Below are 20,172 nucleotides of genomic sequence, written 5' to 3' on the forward strand. Positions count from 1 at the left end.
ACTCCGCTGCAGAGTGAAAATCTCATTCTGGAAACATCCCCCAGGCTGTGGCTAAGCCATGTCTCCGCAGTATCCTTTCTTTCAGGAGTGCTAGTTCTGCAAGTTTCGCAGAAGAGCTTCTGTAAAGTTTGGAAGGTAGGAGACGGATACTGGCAGAAGTAAAGCTGTGAGTACCGGACGTGAGTCGTGCTTCGGTAGCTCAGTTGGTAGAGCACTTGCCCGCGAAAGGCAAAGGTCCCGAGTTCGAGTCTCGGTCAGGCACACAGTTTTAATCTGCCAGGAAGTTTCATATCAGTGCACACTCCGCTGCAGAGTGAAAATCTCATTCTGGAAACATCCCCCAGGCTGTGGCTAAGCCATGTCTCCGCAGTATCCTTTCTTTCAGGAGTGCTAGTTCTGCAAGTTTCGCAGAAGAGCTTCTGTAAAGTTTGGAAGGTAGGAGACGGATACTGGCAGAAGTAAAGCTGTGAGTACCGGACGTGAGTCGTGCTTCGGTAGCTCAGTTGGTAGAGCACTTGCCCGCGAAAGGCAAAGGTCCCGAGTTCGAGTCTCGGTCGGGCACACAGTTTTAATCTGCCAGGAAGTTTCATATCAGCGCACACTCCGCTGCAGAGTGAAAATCTCATTCTGGAAACATCCCCCAGGCTGTGGCTAAGCCATGTCTCCGCAGTATCCTTTCTTTCAGGAGTGCTAGTTCTGCAAGGTTCGCAGAAGAGCTTCTGTAAAGTTTGGAAGGTAGGAGACGGATACTGGCAGAAGTAAAGCTGTGAGTACCGGACGTGAGTCGTGCTTCGGTAGCTCAGTTGGAAGAGCACTTGCCCGCGAAAGGCAAAGGTCCCGAGTTCGAGTCTCGGTCGGGCACACAGTTTTAATCTGCCAGGAAGTTTCACAACCCCCATCCTGTTCAGTGGTGAGCCATGGCACAAGCTTCTTTATGCCCTCCTTAAAGAACTCTACCGCCAGCTCCTTTCCCCCTTCAGAACATCTTTCTGCACCTGCTTGCTGATTAAAAATTCAATTCCACTCGTGGGTGCCTTCAGGGAGCTGAAAAGATAATAATCTGAAGGCACCAATCCAGGAGAATATGGGGGATGGTTCAAAACATTCCAACCAAATGAATCCAAGAGTGCCCTGGTGTGTAAGGCTCTTTGAGGATGGGTGAAGCGTAATACCTAGCACATCACACTTGTCAGTATTCCCCTCCTTTTGAGTTTTTTTTAAAGGGTCTCTCAATATTGTTGTGCATTGATGGTCTCCCCAAGGCAGAAATTCGACCAAAATGAAACCCAATCACCTGCGTATCGTGAACATTTGTTCTCCCTCTGCTAAACTCCCTACACCCCTTAAACACACTCATTCTGTTCACGACACATTTCCCATGAACCATTTTTATTCACAAAAAAATTTCTATAGGTGTTATTCTTTTCGCAAGTAGGGAGCAGATCACAGCACATGGCTTGCATTTGGCAAGCTTTCTTACTGACATCTTCCACACAGCTGGGCACTGCAACTTGTGTTTAAATAATACTGTTGTCCTGCAATGCTTGCTCTAATCCGCAGATCCCCTTCTACCACTCAGTGTTGCCAACCCTAAAAAAGTTCTTTATGTCACAATACACTTACTTTCTGAACATGTCCCACACGTTGTGCATTGACAGGTGTTGTGAGGAACTAATGGCCAACACTGGCAAGGACACCACATTTGTCAACTACATGAGCAACTATGTACGTAATGTGTGCAGTTCACTCTTTGACATAACGGGCTTTTCTTTCTTTTTTTCTATATAATGATAGTGCTGAAGCCTTATGTAATTATCATACTGCTGCATTCAAAATATGATTTCTGTAAAACTTGCAAGACTATTTCCATTTCATTATTAGAAGACATTAGAGTAATTATTTTCTAGAAAATTTAACAGAATTTCATACTGGCCCAAAAGTAAGGGAATAAATTCACCAGTTACTCAGAAATCTTGCCATTTCACGTTTGGTGACAGTCCATGACATTTGCCATCCTCTTAGAATACAGTATGTACACTTTTTCTTGACTGCTGCTGGAGGGAGTGCAAGAGGATGAAAATAAGTGACTTTTTCATTAGACTCAGCTTGGGATGGGGAGAGAAGTGGTGCAAAGAGAACAGGTCCCACCTCCCTCAGCCACTGCATGCACTATACTTACATTTTATATCAAGCATCAATCGTGAATAAAACGTTCTCGGTTTTCCAGCTGCGTCGATTCGAATAAAATCCTCGAGTTTTCGATGGCCATCTCCGCCATCGACATTAGGAGTTCACAGACTGCCGGGGCTGCAACGGTTTCTCGCTTATATAGGCATGATGACATCATCAGGAGCCAATCAGATCGACCTAATGTGGCACGCGCATGTAAGTTGACTCGGGCAACTACTGGAGCTATTGCCTGTGGCAGCACCGGTGACGTCAGGTGGCGCCAGGGGCAGGCGCTACGTTTGAAACTGCTGCTCCCGCATCGCGTATCTGTCATTGCTTTCTTTCAATGTCCAACGCCCGCCCCCATGCCCTGCTGAGTGTGTATCCCTGGTCTCTGTTGAAATTATTGTTGTTTAAATGAGTCTCGGCTGCTTACTTTATAACAGAGTCCGAATATGTAGACACATGAGCCAACACTTTTGTATTTTCTAACTGTATTTTATGTCCGTTTTTCAGGCAATGCTCCACTATGGATGACTTGTCAATCTCTCTGTTTTATATGGTGCTTGTGCTCAAAGGGATGTCACCGGTGCTGCCACGGGCAATAGCTCCGATAGCTGCCCGAGTCGGCATACGTGCGCGAGCGTCACATTGGGTCGATCTGATTGGCTGCTGATGATGTCATCATCCCTATATAAGTGAGAAACCTTAGCAGCCCCGGCAGTCAGTGAACTCCTGACGATAGCGGAGACAGCCATCAAAAGCTCGAGGATTTTATTCGAACTGATGGGTTGGAAAACCGAGAACATTTTATTCGTGTATGCTGTCGCGAAAGACTCTGAGGACACAAAGCATCAATCTTCACTGTGGGCAGTAAGCTTTTTTTTCATAGAAAGTCACTGTATGATCCAGGAAGTGCTTTAACATTTATTTTACCACGGATACGCCACTCGCAGCACAGCTAGCATTCAACAATGCTACTTCTGCTGAACACAGTACTGTTTCACTGCTATGGTTGGCAATGAATAAACGTGAAATGCCAGCAGTCAGGAATCTTGTGCCTTCTACTGATTCAAGATCAGACAGCTCTCATTCCAAAACAGAGTGCACAGAGAACCCAACTCAAGAACCACATACAGAATGAGATTTTGACTCTGCAGCAGAGTGTGCGCTGATATGAAACTTCCTGGTAGATTAAAACTGTGTGCCCGACCGAGACTCGAACTCGGGACCTTTGCCTTTCGCAGGCAAATGCTCTACCACTTGCCCGCGAAAGGCAAAGGTTCCGAGTTCGAGTCTTGGTCGAGCACACAGTTTTAATCTGCCAGGAAGTTTAAGAACCACATAGTTCGCAAGCTAGCAGCCACAAGTATTACATTGTTAACAATTGGTTGCACTGCAAAGATAATTTAAATACCATTATCTACTCACAAGTGGAAATTCTACAGAAAGATACTTTCTTTGCAAACCTTAGCATTTTCAAGCCGTATTAAATCCACTGAAGTAAATAACAGACACTCGAGTTAAAATTGCGCTCATACGTTAAAGACTACATTACTAAAACATAAAAATATTGTTACAACAAGTAGAAAATTTTGTTGAATATTTCCTATGTTTGTCGTTCTACAGCCTCAACAAATTGTATTTCGTGTATATAACATAATAATGATCCACCAGAGCTGTTTTATATATATATATATATATATATATATATATTCTTTACTGCTACTAGTTTCTATCGATGACTCATTCTTATATATATATATATATATATATATATATATATATATATATATATATATATATATATATATATATATACCAAGCGGGAAAGCGCCGGCAGACAGGCATATGAACAAAACACACAAACACACACACAGAATTACAAGCTTTCGCAACTGGCAGTTGCTTCGTAAGGAAGGAAGGAAGGAGAGGGAAAAATGAAAGGGTGTGGGTTTTAAGGGAGAGGGTAAGGAGTCATTCCAATCCCGGGAGCGGAAAGACTTCCCTTAGGGGAAAAAAAATCTCTCTTTACTTTCACTTTAACCTCATATTACCCTTTCCACCTACCAATACCATGTCAACCTCACAACATCCCTACAACGACCCCATTAAATTTTATTTACATTCCCTCCGCAAACATGCCTTCACCCTAGCCAGATTACGCTCCCATATTTTATTTACTCAGGCTTGTCTGACATTTGGCATTACTCCCAAAGGCCTCACACTTAAAGTTCCCATCTCTGGCTGCAATCCTTCTTTCCATCAGTCCTTATACCAGTTCCAAACAGCACAATCCATAGCCCTCAACCGCCTAATCCTTCACCTATACATCGACTCGGCCAATGAACACACCCGTCAACTCCTATCCCAAATCAAAGTCCTCAATCTTTCCTCTCCCGCATCCACACCGGCTGTACATAGCATCCTCCTACAGGCCAACCGCAAATTAGAACAACATGCCACCCTCCACCTCAAAAAACTATCCAATCTCCTGGTTTCCCACCTCCGGAAAGGCAACTCACTCACCCTCCACAACCTTTCCAACAAACCTCAACCTCCTCTCATTGCACACAGACCCAGTCTCTCCCATCTACTCAATCTCCCACTTCCAGCTCCACTCCCCCCAACACCTCAAAATTCTAGTCAACACAATCTGGAACCACAACACCCCAATTCAGTAGTTAACCTTTCCTCCAAACCCCTCTCCCAATCCGAAACCTCTGTCCTATCCAAAGGCCTCACCTTCAGCCCCACTCCCAGGTTCAACCAAACTGCCCTTGTCAAGGATTTACTGTCCTACACTCGTAGTCTCTGCTGGAAATATCACTTTGCCACGAAGAAAAACAATCCTGATCCCACTCCTAATGATCCAACTCCCCAAGACACTATCCAAATTGAACCCTGCCTGCAACAGTTCCGTCCTCCATCACAGCGGGACCCACCTCCTCTTCCTCAAAATCACCCTCTCCAAACCTTCCAGGAATTTCTCACTTCCAGCCTTGCCTCTCAATCTTTCTTGAAAAACCTTAATCCTACTCCCAACATCACCACAGCCGAATCCCAGGCTATCCGTGATCTGAAAGCTGACCGATCCATCATCATTCTTCCGGCTGACAAGGGTTCCACGACTGTGGTACTTGATCGTCGGGAGTATGTGGCTGAGGGACTGCGTCAGCTTTCAGACAACTCTACATACAAAGTTTGCCGAAGTAATCCCATTCCTGATGTCCAGGCGGAGCTTCAAGGAATCCTCAGAACCTTAGGCCCCCTACAAAACCTTTCACCTGACTCCATCAAACTCCTCACCCCACCGTCACCTCGCACTCCTACCTTCTACCTACTTCCTAAAATTCACAAACCCAAACATCCTGGCCGCCCCATTGTAGCTGGTTACCAAGCCCCCACAGAACGCATCTCTGCCTACGTAGATCAACACCTTCAACCCTTTACATGCAGTCTCCCATCCTTCATCAAAGACACCAACCACTTTCTCGAACACCTGGAATCCGTACCCAGTCTGTTACCCCCAGAAACCATCCTGGTAACCATTGATGCCACTTCCCTATACACAAATATCCCGCACGTCCAGGGCCTCGCTGCAATGGAGCACTTCCTTTCACGCCGATCACCTGCCACCCTACCTAAAACCTCTTTCCTCGTCACCTTAGCCAGCTTCATCCTGACCCACAACTTCTTCACTTTTGAAGGCCAGACATACCAACAATCAAAGGGAACAGCCATGGGCACCAGGATGGCCCCCTCGTATGCCAACCTATTTATGGGTCGCTTAGAGGAAGCCTTCTTGGTTACCCAAGCCTGCCAACCCAAAGTTTGGTACAGATTTATTGACGACATCTTCATGATCTGGACTCACAGTGAAGAACAACTCCAGAATTTCCTCTCCAACCTCAACTCCTTCGGTTCCATCAGATTCACCTGGTCCTACTCCAAATCCCATGCCACTTTCCTAGATGTTGACCTCCATCTGTCCAATGGCCAGCTGCACACATCCGTCCACATCAAACCCACCAACAAGCAACAGTACCTCCATTATGACAGCTGCCACCCATTCCATATCAAACGGTCCCTTCCCTACAGCCTAGGCCTTCGTGGCAAACGAATCTGCTCCAGTCCTGAATCCCTCGACCATTACACCAACAACCTGAAAACAGCTTTCGCATCCCGCAACTACCCTCCCAACCTGGTACAGAAGCAGATAACCAGAGCCACTTCCTCATCCCCTCAAACCCAGAACCTCTCACAGAAGAACCCCAAAAGTGCCCCACTTGTAACAGAATACTTCCCAGGACTGGATCAGACCTTGAATGTGGCTCTCCAGCAGGGATACGACTTCCTAAAATCCTGCCCCGAAATGAGATCCATCCTTCATGAAATCCTCCCCACTCCACCAAGAGTGTCTTTCCGCCGTCCACCTAACCTTCGTAACCTCTTGGTTCATCCCTATGAAATCCCCAAACCACCTCCCCTACCCTTTGGCTCCTACCCTTGCAACCGCCCCCGGTGTAAAACCTGTCCTATGCACCCTCCCACCACCACCTACTCCAGTCCTGTAACCCGGAAGGTGTACACGATCAAAGGGAGAGCCACATGTGAAAGCACCCACGTGATTTACCAACTGACCTGCCTGCACTGTGATGCTTTCTATGTGGGAATGACCAGCAACAAACTGTCCATTCGCATGAATGGACACAGGCAGACAGTGTTTGTTGGTAATGAGGATCACCCTGTGGCTAAACATGCCTTGATGCACGGCCAGCACATCTTGGCACAGTGTTACACCGTCCGAGTTATCTGGATACTTCCCACCAACACCAACCTATCCGAACTCCGGAGATGGGAACTCGCCCTTCAGTATATCCTCTCTTCTCGATATCCGCCAGGCCTCAACCTCCGCTAATTTCAAGTTGCCGCCGCTCATACCTCACCTGTCTTTCAACAACTTCTTTGCCTCTGTACTTCCGCCTCGACTGACATCTCTGCCCTTAACTCTTTGCCTTTAAATATGTCTGCTTGTGTCTGTGTATGTGCGGATGGATATGTGTGTGTGTGTGTGTGTGCGAGTGTATACCTGTCCTTTTTTTCCTCCTTTTTTTCCCTCCTTTTTTTCCCCTAAGGGAAGTCTTTCCGCTCCCGGGATTGGAATGACTCCTTACCCTCTCCCTTAAAACCCACACCCTTTCATTTTTCCCTCTCCTTCCTTCCTTCCTGACGAAGCAACTGCCAGTTGCGAAAGCTTGTAATTCTGTGTGTGTGTTTGTGTGTTTTGTTCATATGCCTGTCTGCCGGCGCTTTCCCGCTTGGTAAGTCTTGGAATCTTTATTTTTAATATATTTTTCCCATGTGGAAGTTTCTTTCTGTTTTATATATATATATATATTCTTTACTGCTACTAGTTTCTATCGATGACTCATTCTCCTTGAAATGGCTCAGTCCTCCTACAATATTTATATTTAAGATCTTATAACGTACTGCTTGAGAATGAGCCATTGTTCATAACTGGTGGCGGTAAATAAAATATAATAAAGCGCCTCTTGTGAGTCATTATTAAATTAGTATCCATTTCAGAAAACTGTGTACCTTTCTGAGTCAGGATTAACTGAATTAAGTATTCAATATTAATAACTTTTTGAGACCAGGACGAAAAACAAACATGTAATCACTGAGAGGTCAAAAGTTAATTTTTATACAAGAAAAACTACTCTAAGACTGATCATTACTGTTGTTCACATTTTATCGCTGCAGACGCAAGAATAAGGTATTATGATAGTATTTGATTTACTTTATTTACTTCAGATCTACTTGCTTCAGCTCTTTTCTTAATAGTGTAACAGTATTATTTCAAAGAGTAAGTTTATGAGGACAAGCTTACTGCCAGTTTCAAATCCCGAGTCAGATGGCAGCAAAGGATGTACTTCCTCCCAAACAGGAAACCACAGAAGAAAAGATTACTTGGTTGACAAATTTAAGCTACAGGCTGTGTTTTCCTACAGTTGTTAACCTGCACATGATTTATATTAAACAGCAAATGCTATGTCTGACAATAATTAATTTATCTGTAATTGGTGTAGTAAAGGTACTTTCTCTGCTAAATCTAATACTTTTTTTTTTATTTTTGTCTTACTTGCACAGGTCTACTTTATGTAGCTTACAATTTAGCACGCAATCGAAAATATACAAACAATTTGGCATTCTATGATTTTTGAACATCTGCAGTGCTCAAATAAAGATATCCAAGAACATTTTTTGTGTCAGAAACTTTTTAAATAGTATATGGCAAAACACATATGCATATGGCATAATGAGAAAGAATGCACAATTGGTATATGATGCAAAATGTATAAAAAAACAGTTGCTTTTTTCACTACTGCTTAAAATAAAGGAGACAGAAAATTGAAATATTTCATGTAGTGACAAATAACAGCAGATTTCAACATCTACAATAGTTTTAAAAAAGAAAATGAGGACAGGTATCTAACTGGAGATATAGAACAGAACCCTATTTTCTTCCTTAAGCATTCAAACAGAGAGTGGGTAATGAAGTATGTGATTTAATGAAAAAGATAGTGCAACTGTAATAGCAAGCCACAAGGAGTTATATTTAAATTACCATGATGGGGAAACAACCATGGTTGCCACTTTCATTCAATACTGTTTATTAGAAACCAAGTGGTATCAAAAGCTTACAGGGTGAGGTATAAGAAAAGACAATGGCAAAGGTTTTACACATGGTTGTTTTTATGGTCTTTGGACACAAGACTGTATGATGCATCTCTATATAATAGTCTACTTTGTCCAAATCATGTAACACCCGCATTAACTACTGTACCCTACACTCTCTGAACCTGCTTAGTGTAGTCTATTGTTGGTCTCCCTCTGTAATTTTTACCCTCCTCCATACTTACACCTATTACCAAACTAACTCTTCTCTGAAGCCTCAATATGTGTCCTGTCAACCTGTCCCATATTTGAGTCAGTTTGTGCCATGAAGCTCCTCTCACCAATTTGACAGTCTCTTCATTAATTGCTTGATCTACTTATCTAATCTTCAGCATGCTTCTACAACACCACACTTCAAAAGCGTCTATTCTCTTCTTGTCTGAACTGCATATAATCCATGTATCACTTTTGTACAATACTACACTCTATACAAATAGCATCAAAAAAGGCTCCCTACGACTTAAATTTATATCTGAATTTAACAGATGTCTCTTTTTCAGAAGTGTTTCTTGCTACTGGAAATCTGCACTTTACCTCCTCTCTACTTCTGGTATCAGTTATTTTATTCCCCAATATCAAAATCCATGTACTAATTTTAGTGGCTCATTTCCTAATCTAATGTTCTCAGCATCTTCTAATTTAATTCACCTACATGCTATTACCCTGGTTTTACTTTTGTCGATCTTCAATCTTTTCAGGACACAATCCATTCTGTTCACCAGAGCTTCCAAGTCCTTTGCCATCCCTGTACGAATTACAATGTCATCATAAAACTTCAAAGTTTTTACTGCTTCTTCCCGAACTTTAATTCTTTTTCCAAATTTCTTCTTGATATCCTTTCTGCTTGGTACTGGGATTATTGAATTCTTCTTGGAGGACGAAAAGACTGCAGCTGTTTCCGATATTCTACATATCAGGTGGAGCATTGCAGCCTGGTTAGTTCTTCCAAGGATCTTAATAATTCACAAGGAACGTCATCCATTCCAGGTTTCTTATTTCAACTTAGGTTTTTCAGTGCTTTGTAGAATTTCTCTCACAGTATCACATCACCTCTCTCACCTGCACACAAATCCCTTTCCATAACACTGTCATCAAGTTATTTATTAGGTTGGTGCACAAGTTCGTAGCATTTTTGTTTTGCATGTTGATATTCCTATTGCTGTAGGTTTATTTATCATTTGTCAGTTTTCATTTGTACTTCAGTGTAGCTATTTGAGTTTACATACTGTCATTTGGTTAAAGTGAGTGAAGCTGTTGATGTTAGAAAATGGAGTACTAAGTGAAGAAATCTGAACAGTTACAACATGTTGTTCTGTTTGAGTTCAATAGAAGGATGACAGCACCAGAGTTAGCCAGAAACATTTGCACTGTGTATGAGGATAATTCCACTGGCCAGAGCAAGGGCAGAAAATGGTTTTATAATTTTGAGGAGGACTGTTTGGACAGTAGTGACTTTCCACATTCAGGAAAACCTTCATTGATGACAATCATTTAAATGCATTTATCCACAATGACCCATGGCAGAGAACTCGAGAACAGGGCAATGTAATCATTTTACCATTGAGGAACATTTGCTTGCAAAGGGAAATGTTAAAAAAATTGTGTGTATGTGTACTGTGTGTACTCAACCAAAACCACAAAAATCAGCAGGTGACCATACGTGTATCTCCACTTGCTCATCATCAACTATTCCTATCCTGTATCATTACTGGTGATAAGAAATGGTGTCTTGTATGCTAGCATAAGGAAAAGAAAGGTATGGCGGAGCCCAAACAAAGCAGCAACTCCCCATACAAAGCCCTGCATGCATCCGCAAAAGATAATGTTATGCATCTGGTGGAACAGCAATAGTTTGGTGTACTACAAACTGCTTCCCCGAGGCGTAAACATCACTTCTGACATTTGTTGTCAAAGACTGAGATGTCTTGCAGATACAATCCAAGAACAATGACCATGATGACTCTGTTGTGAGGAGATGCTGCTCCACGAAATGCCTGCACAGATTCTGCAAGATGGACAAAAAAACACTCTGCAAGAGTTTGGTTGGGAAGTCATTTCAAATCACTTTATTCACTTGATCTCACGCCCTCAGATTTTGATCTTTTCTGCTCTGTCTAACAGCCTTCAAGGGATTTCCTTTCCAGATGAAAATGCACCACTCTCAACATGGCTCAATGAGTTCTTCACTTCAAAACCGTGTGGCTTCTACAGTCATGGAATCTAAAAGCTATCTCAGAGTTGGAAGATTCTTGTAAATAGTGAAGGAGAATATATTATTGATTAGTAAAGTCTCTGTTATGTGTATATGTTGTGTTTATTAAACTTTTGGAAAAACACTACAAACTTATGCACCAACCTAATACATAATGGAAAATCTGAGATGGAATGGCAACAATACAAAAAGGATTGCTACTCGTCACATAGTGGAGGCACTGAGTGGCAGACAGGCATGATGAAAAGGAATGCTAGGTATTAATCAGCTACTGGAGTAAGTTCTGTATCAGACACAGGCAAAACAAAACTGACAAGCATTCGCACAAGTAGCACTTGCATACACATGTAGTGTCGTCTCTGAGTGCTAAGACCTCTCTCTATTCCTTGCACCATTAAGGCTTCCCTTGTTTGCTTGGTGCTGGCTTGTCACCTGAATGGCAGTTCTGTGTGTGGCATCAGACTGCTAGTGGATACATAGACTTTGTGAAGTGTGAGGCCTCATGGAAATACAAAGCTTTAGATCACAGGGAACAGCATGTCTTAAGCTGGACAATTACCCAACAGAAATCAGCAATGGTCTGCAGTATGTGATGATCGCTAGGTCACAGGTACACTGACAAGAATGAAATACAACTGCAGTAGTATCTGGGAGTGCTGCATCAACCCAGTCACTGTGTAACTGTGATCTGTTAGTCTTGATTGGCAAAACTGAAGGTTCAGGGTTGTCTTTTTTTATTTGCACATTATTTCAACAACATCCCTAGGGATCATTTCGCTTCAAGTGACCCATTTTGGAAGATCCTCTCCGCTAAGCTGTCTTCAATTTCAATTAAGTTCACACAGATTGCACCAAAGGACTTACAGGAACTTTTACTGCATTTCTGCTCAATCTGTAACTTATGGTAGGTAATGGAGCTGTTTTTTATGAGTGCATCTTTCTTAGGAATTGGAAATGCACAACGAAATTTTCAAATTTGGGAAGTCATTGTTCCTAGGCTAATTTAGCTACAATCCTCCAACTTATCAATCCATCACAACTTTTTGTGCACCTCACAGAAATAACATACAGGAAAATCAGAAAGCAAAGCCCATGGTGAAATCGTTATTTAAACTGCTTAAAAAGCTTGTTGCAGCAAATTTTCCCCATTTTTAGTGTTCTGTACTTCAGACGATAAAAACAGAACTCTTATGGGATAACTTTGTGGTCCATCTGTCCGTCCACCTACCTGCCTGAGTCCTGCTGAGATTTTCAGTGCCTATCAAGCCAAAGGATATGTCACCAAAACCAGAGTGGTGGTTCACCAGCTGCTGCACAGATTCTGAATTGGGCTGGTCTGAAAGGCTCCAGTTGACATCCGAATGCCCTCCTGGTGGAGAGCATCTAATGTCTTGTCAGGAAGGCAATTAAAAATATTCAATGACTGCAAGACCTCTGTTCGTAGATCTTTCATGTGTGGGAGCCAAATTAATTTTGAGTCAAATGATAAACCCGAAAAGTGCACAGTGCCTTGAAAACATAAAATATTGAACCCCATTGTGAGCACAAGCTGATTAAAACTTCGAGGAGCACAGTTAAAATTGAGACATGCAGTCTTCCTAGGTGAGAACTGAAAACCAGTTGTCATGCCCCCAAGTTTCCAGCCTCCTAATTGTCAGCTGTAGCTGCCTCATCATTGTTATAAGATCAGAGGAAGAAAAGAAGATTGCCAAGTCATCCACAAACAAAGGGCATTTAACAGGGCTTCTGACTGTGGAGGAAATGCCACTGATAGAAATGGCAAACAATGTGATACTGAGGACACTGCCCTGAGGGACCCCATTCTCCTGAACATGGCCTAGCCAACACGATATCGAAAAAGAGGTCCTCAGAAACGATTGGATAAGAAGTGGCAGCCGTTCACGTAGTTCTCATTCATAAAGTTGGCGAAGGATGTTGTACCTCCCAGTATTGTCATATGCTTTTTGAGGTAAAAAAACACACAAACCAAATTGTTTCAGCATAAGGAGGGCTCCTGTATCGCCACCTCCCGTATGATTAAGTTGTCTAGGGAAACGGTAGCACCTGAAACCGCACTGTGAGTAGCGCAGTTAACCTTGGGATTCGAGCAGCCAGAGGAGGTGACAGTTGACCATGTGTTCAAGAGTCTTACCCATACAACTGACAAGGGCTACACTCTGTAACTCTTAGGGATGCTACGGTCCCTGCCTGGTTTCCAGAATGGAATTAATATTGCCTCCTTCCAAAGTTGTAGGGTACTGTCCATCAAACCAGATCTGGCTGAAACAAGAGAGGAGCTATCCTTTAGATCTCATCAGGTTCTGGAGCGGTGTGTCGGGCTGCAGACAAAGGTGATTCCAGTTTCCACATGGAGAACGGAGGTTTGTACACTTCCTCATTAAGCAAGAAGAAACTGAGCTTTCTCATCTCTGCAGTCCTACAGGACACCCAAAAAGCGAAGCTCGTCTGGATGATGTAGTAATAGTAAGGAAATGCTCAACTAAAACCTGAGCCATGTCTTCTGGTGTGTCAACCAAGACCCCATTATCTGACAAGGCCGCAGAAGGACATGTACTACCCTTGCCTGAAATATATCTTATTGATTCCAAAATTCGTGCAGTGGAAATGGAGCATTAAAGGAAGTCATGAATTCCCTCCAGGATGCCCTCTTCTGTTCTTTTATCACTCGCCGTGCCTATGCTCTCGCAGGTCTGAAGGCATCAAGATTTTCTGGAGTAGGATAGTGTTTGAGGTCCTGCAGAGCTGTTCATCTGGCCCCAACTGCCAATCAACAGTCATCATTAGCCTAAGGTACAGGCCACCGTCGTCCGACTAGACCGGGTATGGACTCTGCAGCAGCCTGTTGGATCTCATAAGTGATATGGGCCAATGTCTCCTGTGCACATTCTTTTGTTCGAAAATAGCCCGTCGACTGTACTGCAATCAATTTGCTCTTTGTATTATTCATCTGCATGGTCTCCAGTCAGCCAGTGTCCCAGTCGGCAGACAGATCCTGGGAAGTGGTCACTATAATGTAAATCTGGAGCCACTTTCCACGGAACTGAGCCTGCAATAGGTTGGGAACAAACATAAAAGTCAATGGCTGAAAAAGACCCTGTATCTGTGGAGAAGTGTGTTGTCTGATCTGTGTTCAGAAGGCAGATATTCCAGAATGGACGAGTCATTTAATTATCCGACCCCTGGAGCAATTGGTAGGCGAGTCCCACAGCACATTGTGTAAGTTAAAGTCCCCCACAAGGAGGAAGGGCGTGGGAACACCCAGACAAGTTCTGCCAGTGCATCTGCATCCAAGGCATCATTAGGGGTAAGGTACAAAGAACACATTGCGATATTAAAGCATGCGAGAACTTTCACAGCAATTGCTTGTGTGGTCGTGGTAAGAGGGACAGGAGAGGAGTGCCACCTGTCATCGATGAAAACAGCCACTCCACTTTTTGCCCTGTCTCGAGTAGTACCGTCCTTTCTGTATGCATGGTAACCACATAATGCAGGTGTGTTGGTGACTAAGACGCGTTTCTTGTAAACAGATGCAGAACGGTTTCTCCTGGACAAGGAGCTGCAATTCTTCCAAATGTGAGCGATATCCATTCAAATACCACTGCAACACAAAAGTCCCTATGGAAGCCATTGTTCGGTGATGGTTGTTCTTTTCATTCTCCATCGGAGGGGGTGATTTACTGGGAAGGTCAGGGCAGAACGTTAGCCAGTTCCTTGCTCTCTGTTTCCCCCGGCTAGGAGTTCTTATCCTCAAGAGTATAGTTACCATCAGAAAGGGAGAGAGTTCACTGATCCAAAGGTTTAACTACCATTTTCTTGGAATTAGAACTACTTTACGAAGGACTTTCTTTACTGACGGCTGGAGCTGGTTGCCTAGGTTGAAGGGATGGCTTAGTTGGCTCCTGAGGTTGAGTTGTGGTATGTGGCTTAGGTGGCAAGCCTATTGCTGACAGCTTCCAAACGACCTCAGTTTCAAGTGGAATGTTTGCCCCATAGGTACAGCGACAAGTGCATGTGTTCATACTCTAATCTGTGGTCCGAGTTTGTGTGGAGGCATCACACTTAGTGATTGGCATCTTAAGGGCTGATACAAAAGAAGTAGCAAAACCTGAGAGTAGCATAGCTTTAAAAGTTTTTTTAGCTTCACCAAGGTGTATGCATCTCTTGACTTTCAATTCCTGAATTTTCCTTTCCTTGTGGTAATCCTCACACTTTCTGCCCCACACTGGGTGATCCCCAGAGCAGTTTATACATTTTGGAAGAAGGGTACAAGAATTGCCTGATTTGTGAGCTGAGCCCTCCACAACTGCCACATGTAGCCTTCCTATTACATCCCATAATGGCATAGCCAAATCTTTGACATTTGTAACATTGCACTGAGTTCGGAATAAACAGGCGAACCTTAAGATAGGTATAGCCTGCAAGGATACGTTCAGGTAATGCTTGAGTACTAAAAGTTAGAACAAGTGTTGCCAATTTTTCCAATTTGCCATTGGCTCTCCTCATATAGGTCTGTACTTCCATGACGCCCATATTTTTCCATTCTTCACATAACTCTGCGGTGCCCACATCCATTATATTGGAGCAGGTAACCACGCTCTTATTACAGTTAAAGGTGTTATGCCGCTCAGCCTCACCTGGGTAGTCACCTAAGGCCTTACATCCCAGAAGCTTAGATATTTGGTTTGAATTAGCAGTTTCAACTAGAAGTGTTCCATTACGAGGTTGTTTGACACTTTTTTTGAGACCTAACAATATCTTCCAGTCCCTTGTGAATATAGAGAAGGGAGACCTTCTCAAAGGTTCCCTCTGTTCGCTTGACTACAATGAAAGTGTTACGGCACACTAATGCCCTGTTACTATGATTCTGAGACTTCTTTTCAGAAAGACTGACCAAATGAGCTCTCTGAGAAATGGGTGTAGGTACTACCTGACGGGACACCCGCCCCGTCAGTAGTAGTAGTAGTAGTAGTAGTAGTAGTAGTAGTAGTAGTTTAATGAGACCGTTCTATAGAGATCCCACGAGACGCTAGGGAAACAACTGTCAACCCAGGCAGAGTCCTGCATGCCTGAGCAAGCCTTATACAATTGGGGGCGAGGGGGGGGGGGGGGCGGCGGCAGGTGCCCCAGAGTTTGCCCACTAGAGACGGTCACCTCATCAGCACGTAGCACACCTAGAGGTTGAGAGGTTTTTTATAGAGGTGTGTACCTTCCTCACAGTCCAGACAGTGAAGCCAAGACCTCTGGTATCCATAAGACACAACATTCCACCAATGCGCTGCACTTTGGTCACTGAATCGTGCCCAGTGTTTACAATGACAGAGGGTTGGCAGCGCATACCCGTCTGCAGCTCAGGAACACCAGGGTTGCCAAGTCCGTACTCAACAAACGAATGCTGAGCCCCTGAGGGGTGAATGGGTAAATCTGTTACAGACATTAATCTAAGGGGTATGGAGTCTAAGGGGTACAGAGGGGACATCTCCAGCTGCTGGATCTGTGAGAACAGTGGCTTCAATTGCAGTATTTCTCATCGTTTCAATCTCTTTTGGATAATTCAGGTTCCACAGCAGTATTCTAATCATAAATCAATAAGTCATAACTACAGCATTCCTCTTGGCTCTTAATACTGACTGAGGAGGAAGAGGAAACCACATGTTTTCAGAGCACAACATTTTCTTTCTGGCAGCCAGATTTAACAAAAAATCTGTAAATTGTGTTTTATAAAACTATGGAGCCTAGTCCATCCGAATGTTTATTAGAGCATTGTGTAAAAATCTGGTGTAAATCACTCAAGAACTTATCAAGATTTTTGGTAATAACTTTAAACCATGCCTTGTCTTTATACAGTAGTGCAGATATCATTATACAATGTAGCTTATTAGTTATTTCCAAAACGATTGGATACTGTATGAATGTTTTATGTGATCTTTACGTAAAATTATACACGTGTAAGTGCACAGCTTCAGGATGAAGGCATATCTTAACCTAAACATTAACTACTGCATCGATTAAGCAGTTATTCACATCTGAAGAAAATTATTTTAGACTTTTACAAACTTTGCACATAGTTAAATGAAATACAAAATAATTAACATTTTCAAAGCTGCAAGGGTTTAATTGATATTGCACCGCCATATCAAAAATTCATTGTTGACATAATTACAACGAATCTCAAGTCCCAACAACTCCGGTCAGCAATGCTGAATTCATTGTTTCATGTACTTCATTACAATATTCAACATATACCACCTGATGTCTCTATGGGAACTGAACAGCTAGTGCAACATTATTGTCTGCCACTGGTGTAACATTACTGTTGATCACTGTGACACCACTACCCAGAAGAAGGCTGTCGTAAGGAATGCTCTCTGATGAATCCGTGTCAGTAGCCAGGGGCAGTCTGAGTCAATTATGATGCAATTGGTGGAGTATGCGGTAAGTGTGCTATCACTTCCGCTACAGTGTTTATACTTTGGACCCTATTTGTGATAGGCAGAACTTTGATACAGTCTAGACAGGATTTTCTTACGGAATAAGGAGTTAAGATAGCTTAGACTGTTTCTGAGGCACATCCTGTACGTATCCCTAGTTGCACACGAATCGCAGCGAGCCCCCATTGGCTGTGTGTGTAGATATTATTATTATTATTATTATTATTATTATTATTATTATTATTATTTTTACAAAAGTGGCCCGAATTCGAGACCTGTAACATGTACAAGTCCAACTTTGAATGTTTTTGTAATTAGGTAAGAGTAGTTTTTTCAACCATGGAGGAAACACAACAATTACTAACGCAAACCGCACAGGGTAACCACAAGCTGATGGCAATGCAAGCATTAGTGAGTGTAACAGGCGTTTCTTCTGTGGCACCCATGTTTATGGCTTTTCCATCATTCAATGAACAAAGTGAAGAGTGACACACACAACGCCGAAGACTGCAGTTATATTTTATGGCCTTCCAACCTTCCACCACTGAAAGACAAATGGCAATACTCTTGCCAGGAAATTGTGGAACTGTATAATCTAATGCTCAAACTAGAACTGTTCATGAATCCAACAGAACTTGATCTGCCTGAAGTATTTTCTTTATTGAAAGAATGTTTTAGAATGCAGAAACATGTTGTTACAACAGAGTTAGAATTTTGGCACCCCGAAAAGGGATACAACCAATCTTATGCAGATTGAGCTTCTGACTTGATTAAATAGAATTGCAACATTAAATCTCTGTGTGGGCAGTATTACACAGACACACTAATCAGAGACATTAATGTGTGTCTTGACCCTAACTCTGAAGTGAGGAACCATACATTGGAGAAATCAGATAACTCTCAGATGGAAACAATGTGAATGGTTCAAGCCTATGAAACTGCACACAAAAGCCCAGAGTTTATGATGGATGAAAATGCCATGGCCATTGTGCAGGACACCACTTCTCCAGCCCAGATGACCCCATAAACAACTACATCCACAGCAACGGGTCATGCCAGCATCATCATCATCATCATCATCATCATCATCTTGTCCAACTGTAAATACTGCTTGTTACCACAAACACAGCGTGTGCCTCTATTGGCACACAACATGTCACAGTTGCAGCAAAAATGGACACTTGCAAGAAGTATGTTGTAGCAGTTATGATGCAAATACACTGTGGAAGTGAACCCAATTAGTGACAAATCTACCTATGTGCAGACTTCTAGTAATGCAACTCAGCAAACGACTTAAATCAAACATATGCAAACACTTGGTGAAGTTTCTCTTTGACACCAGTGCTTCTGTGACCTTGCAAAGATAATACACTTAAGTTTAGGGCCAATGCCTTTGCAAGCAGCCAAGACAAATATTCAGGCCTACAGAGACATTACACACCCTTGTCAGAAAAATTTGCATTGTTACTCACAAACTTTTTGGATTTAAAGCTCACGAAACAGTATACACTATGCAATCAGGAGGACCGTACACTGCCTTAAAGGCTAAAGTTAGTTCTGCTCAAATTTTTTCATCCACGTCAGAGAATGCAACTAATTTCCAAGTTCACATCACTCATAAGGAGATGGCTGCCCTGCACTTTTTTAAAGCTCATCCAGTGCCCCTGACTCTAAAACACCCATAAAACATATAGAAACAGACTCGCTAATGAATATTTGTTAATGCCTATTCTCCATGATCAATGGGCCACTCCACTAGTAACAGGACATAAACCCAATGGAACATGAAGACTTTGTGGTGATTTTAATATAATGATAAACATACAAGCTGAATTGGAAACTACTGACCCACGACACAGTTTTTGCAAAGTTAGGCCAGGGCACCTTATTCAGAAAAATTGACCTCTCGGAAGCATTTTGTTGAAATTCCTTTGAATTCCATCACAAGCTTACCCAGGGATCAATACATCATATGGTCTCTCCTGTTGTAATCTGTTATCTTTCAAAACCTCTCCAGCTCCTGCAATATTCCAGAGTTTTAGGGATCAAGTACTACAAGATACTATACACTGTGCTGCATACCTTCATGATATACTGTTTACAAGTGAAACTCCAGAGGACCACCTCCATAAACTCAAGTTCTTGCTCTAAAGGCTGGCAGCAAAAGGTCTAAAATACAACCAGCACAAGTATTACGTCATCAATTGGCTTCGACATATTTGGAGTTCAACCTCGCAGCCAATTACTTGATATATATAGATTATATATCGTTTACAACCCACAAGGGAATGACACCCGACAATTGCTCTTAATGACCTCTGTTGTGTTCTACAAACGTACAAAGCCACCCCGACTGAAGGCCGCACCGATCGAAGAGCAGCTTCATAGCCACCTTCACCATACCCACTGTGACGTGATGCATCTACCACCACTGCACGTTATTGTGGCCTCGTCCTTCCAGGTGGGTGGCCCAAGTGAGGACCATTGATGTTCAGATGCGATCCAATCTGGATCCATGAAATGATATCCTTCCACCAGTCCATGACATATACCGTGGCCCCTGCCCATGAACTTTGGTGGCACCACCAAATTCGTCCTGGT

At 42.9% G+C, this 20,172-nt stretch overlaps 1 protein-coding gene across 2 annotated transcripts in view; it reads right to left on the reverse strand.

Annotated features, from left to right (window-relative positions):
• The window catches only part of LOC126284110 (uncharacterized), a 91,533-nt gene that overhangs the window by 56,904 nt on the left and 14,457 nt on the right, over positions 1-20,172 (reverse strand). The gene's annotated exons all lie outside the window — the stretch shown is intronic.

This window comes from Schistocerca gregaria, chromosome 8 (genome assembly GCF_023897955.1).
Source record: "Schistocerca gregaria isolate iqSchGreg1 chromosome 8, iqSchGreg1.2, whole genome shotgun sequence".
Taxonomy (NCBI): domain Eukaryota; kingdom Metazoa; phylum Arthropoda; class Insecta; order Orthoptera; family Acrididae; genus Schistocerca; species Schistocerca gregaria.